Source organism: Pterocles gutturalis, unplaced genomic scaffold (assembly GCF_000699245.1).
Source record: "Pterocles gutturalis isolate BGI_N339 unplaced genomic scaffold, ASM69924v1 scaffold3961, whole genome shotgun sequence".
NCBI classification, from domain to species: domain Eukaryota; kingdom Metazoa; phylum Chordata; class Aves; order Pterocliformes; family Pteroclidae; genus Pterocles; species Pterocles gutturalis.
Genome location: NW_010100071.1, coordinates 38,541 through 43,327, shown reverse-complemented (window position 1 = coordinate 43,327; position 4,787 = coordinate 38,541).

Sequence of the window (4,787 nt, the reverse complement as noted above, 5' to 3'; positions counted from 1 at the left end):
GAAATAATGTGTTTTCAGCTTGGACATCCGCACCTTTCCATGCTGCACTAAGGACATGATGAAATATTCATCCTGGGGGATTGTGAGACTTTAGACAGGGCCCTGAGAAACCTCATCAAAGTTGGGTCTGCTTTGAGCAAGGGTTGCTCCAGGTGGCCTTTAGAGGTCTCTTCCAGTCTGCATTACTCTGTTACAGTCAGGGAAAGAAAAAAAAAGGAAAAAAATATTTTATTTCTGTGAAAGTAAGGTTGATACTTCTGATTTTCTGTGGTAAGAAAATGTAAGTAAACAGTTGACACCAAACACTATTAAAAAAGGAGTCCACCATGACAGGAATGAGTCATAAAGCCATGTAACAATACATAAATGAATAATAATATAATTATGGATGATAATCTGCTATGTATATACACTTAAAAATGTGCAAATAAGTCTGTGAACAGTGACATTGCATGTGGATGTAGTTCGTCTGCCTCTGAGTTTTTAGTGTATGGGAAGCTGTATTTTATATAGTAATAAATGCAAATACCTATTATAATTTTGTTTGTGTTAAAAGAGTATAGATTGAACTTTCACAAGTGTGACACTGCACTTATCCACATGGAAATTATAAAATATGGTGTTACTTGTAATAAGGTAATTGTGGTTTTCTTTCAAGATCAGTGGAACAATGTAGCTGTTATCAAACATGAATATATTTTTTACTGCTTGGTTTTCTCTCCTTCTGTTCCTATTTATGTAAAATTAATTGTGATGATCCGTATATTGGATATGCAGTATTTAGGTTGAAAAAATGTTCCTTGTAATACAGGATTTGTTCATTCTGGGATTTTTGATGGTGGTGGGGTTTTTTTCTTTTTTCTTTTTTCTTTTTTCTCTTTTCTTTTTTCTTTTTTCTTTTTTCTTTTTTCTTTTTTCTTTTTTCCTTTCACTTTTTTCCTTTCTCTTTTTTCTTGTGTCTTTTTTCTTGTCTTTTTTCTTTTTTTTATTTTTTCTTTTTCCTTTTTCCTTTTTTTCTTTAACATCCTTTTCTTTTTCCTTTTTACTTTTTTCTTTTTACTTTTCCTTTTTTTTCTTTTTTCTTCTTTTTCTTCTTTTTTGTTTTCCCTTTTAGCTGTTTGTCATTAGTAGTATCAGAATTCTACCATATTTAAGAAAAAGCTGAACAATTTAAAGGATTTAAAAGATGACATCTGTTCTGGTTTTTGTTTCTTTTCTTCTTACAGGCCTGGCAGCTGCGATTCAGTCATCTTGTGGGCTATGGTGCCAAATATTACTCCTACCTCATGTCTAGGGCTGTTGCCTCAATGGTGTGGAAACAGTGTTTTGCTCAGGACCCGTTTGATAGGTAAAAACAGAGAAAATATTAAGTAGAATGAAGTGTTGTGCTACTTGCTTCTGGAAAGCATGAAACAAATGGGGCTTTTTTGATGACAACTAGTTTTTAGCTTTTTTCTTGATTTTAAGAGGATTACAGAGCAGGAAATAACCACAGGTACTTTGGGACATGTTCGTTGGTGCAAAAGAATTTGTGTCAATGTTTTAAAATACAGGTGTGCCAACTGGGAGGCACTGAAATCCATATTTAGATGTAATTAGAGAGCTTGATTTTCATAGGTGCCTAATTACTTGTAATTTTCTGTTGAAATCAAAAGCAACCGTGGGTATTAAACAAGCTTCATGTCACCGACTTCAAAGCTAAGTATAGCTATCCTACTAATTCTGCTTTGTGAAATTAAAAAGTAAATTGTGAGATCACAAATTGTAAGTGTTCCTATACCTTAGGTGAATGTTCAGAGCATTGTAACAGAGCAACTTTTCCCCTTGGAGCAACGAAGGCTAAAACATTGTTCGCAAATTAACTTCTATAAACACCAACGCATATTCACGTGTGTAAAATTTGTCTGGTTCAGTTACTTGTAGTACAATTTTTAAAGTAATTTGAATTTGAGGAGCCAACATGGAATCAAGGCAGTCATTGTTTCAGGGTGGAAGATTTAATTCGATCTCTGTCTTTGCGTTCTGTAGAGATCCTAGAAGCAAATCTGACTGAAAGCTGATCAGGTTGCATTTGCAGATGGCTCTAACATCTGTGTTTCTCCAGGGCAATGGGTGAGCGTTATCGTAGAGAGATGCTGGCACACGGCGGTGGAAAAGAGCCCATACTTATGGTTCAAGGTAGAAAAAGAATAAAACTGTTTTATTCCCTTTTATGTAGTTAAGCAGACTGGCTGTCAACTTGGTGTCATGGTCAGTAGAACTTCTTGTGGTATACAGCATAACACATACACAGATAGTTGAGGTGAAGTGTTGGAAGAGGTTGTATTTCAAGGCTGTCTAAAGAATTCAGAATAAGTGTTATCACATACTTGAAGGACAATAGATGACACTATTTTTGGATACAAAGAGTTAGTAACTTTTACATACATGGAATTCATAATACATCTGTTTATTTTGTGTACAAGAATTTGACCTTGTTTTGGCCATGTCGTTTTACCATCCTCAAAATAGCTTTGGTTGTATTAGTACTTTGAATAGACATTCTCAGGAAATGGAAGTCTGAAGACTGTAATAAAGAAACATGGTTCAGTATTCCTCTCAATAGCATGTTTGCCTTTTGAATCTGGAAAATAACTTAAAAATCATTCATGTAGCAAAATTACTGTACTTCATACATTAAAAAAAATTATGTCAGGAGAATGAAACAAGTTTGAGAAACTGCTGACTTTATCTCAAATCTGTCAATGAGATCAGGATAAAGACTTCCTCTGTAATGGTGCAATATTCAAACCAAACAATTTTGCATTAGTGTCGCTATTCCTGATATGAGCACTTGGTAAATACTTCTTCTACTGGGGCATCCTTCAATTTGCTCTGAAATTGTTAATATTACAGATGAATAATAATTCACTGGCCTCTGATCAGTCCAGTTTGGGAGACTGGAAGTTGTGGCTTCTTTTCCACAGATAAGGAAGACAGTGTTAATGTGTCTGTATTTCATCATGAATTTGGCACACTTTCATAACTAGAACATTTCAGTTCTTTGACCCATCTGTTTATGTTTGAGACCATAACCTCTGCTCTACTTAGATTCATTGTATGTTAAGCAACTGTATATTCTCTAGATTAGTCTATTTATATTTCTAATGTGCAGGGTTGCTTTTCCTTCAAGCATGGCTTTGCAAACTTGCCTTTCTTTACTGGTCTTGAAGAGCTTGTGTTGGTAACCTCAGAAAACTGCAGCCCAAGACTGTGGATTAAGTAGTTGCAAGACATGAAGGAACGTACATCTTTACAAGCAAATCCAACTATATGGCAAGTCATATGGTAGAGAAAGAAATAATATTTTTAAACACCACTTATACTTATCATCTCTTCTATTTCTGGGATGTATTTTTAATTTTACTGAGCATGGAATCTTCCTGGGACGTCCTGGAGGCTATGTTGAAGTTCCTGGCAGTGTGCTCACTTGAATCAAAGATTATTGGAATTAAGTTTGCAAAATTCATCTCTGGATGAACTTCTATTAAATCTATGGGACTACAGCTGGCTTTCCCCCTTGCATGTGAGAGAATACAATTGGAACACGGTACAATCAGTTTGGGGTTGAGAATATGCATCAGTCATTTTGGATAAAACTTGTTATTGAACTTAACCTGAAAAAGTGACATATAGTCCTGGAAATTCCAGATTTATTTTAAGTTTAGAAGAAATCCAAATATGATGAAGTATGGCAGGGTACATTGAAAGCACACAAACGTGATTATCTCTCTTGTAATGCAATAATTAGATGTTTTAGGCATTTCAATATTCATAGTCCTCATGCTCATACTCCTCAATTCATTTAGTGCAGATACTTCATCAGTGAGTTCTCAGGACCAACGGTGAGTAATGAAGAAGTGATAGCTGTGCAGCTGGGGGTTTGAAGAAGAGAGCGAGCTATGTTTAAGAAGTAGTTGTGCATACTGCTGTATGGTGAACTTGGCGTTAATGGTAGAATAATGCGATATTTTTTGATGTGATCAAAAAATCCTATGTACCGTTTGATTTTTAATGTTTTGTTTAAATCAGTAAATTCCTAATCATTAAACAGATCTTTGTGTCAGTTTAAGGTCATTAATTGTAGTAGTGCACCTGCTGGCATATTTGTTCACGTGTAAAAGGAGAACCAGACAGCCGTAACTCATCTGTGCCAGCATTAGCATGTGTGATGCTGGTGATAAGAACACAAACTACTGATTTACAAAAAATGGCAGAAGTTTTCAAGATGTTTTCACAGAATTACAAAATCACAGAATAGTTGATGTTGGAAGGGACCTCTGGAGGTCATCTGGTCCAACCCCCCCTGCTCAAGCAGGGCCATGTACAGCCAGTTGCCCATATCTCCAAGGATGGAAACTGTACAGCCTCTCTGGGCAAGCTGTGCCAGTGCTCAGTCACCATCACAGGGAAAAAGTGTTTCCTGATATTTGGAGGGAACCTCTTGAGTTTCAGTTCGTGCACATTGCCTCTGGTCCTGTCACTGGGCAGCACTGACAAGAACCTGTCTCTGTCGTCTTTGCACTGTCCCTTCAGGTGTTTCCATTCATTAATAAGATCCCCCTGAGCCTTCTCTTCTCTAGGCTGAACAGTCCCAGCTCTCTCAGCCTTTCATCATAGGAGCAGTGCTCCAGTCCCTCAGTCATCTTAGTGGTCCTTTGTTGGGCTCTCTCCGGTACGTCCATGTCTCTCTTGGATCAAGGAGCCCAGGACTGGACACAGGACTCCAGATGTGAGCTCACCAGTGC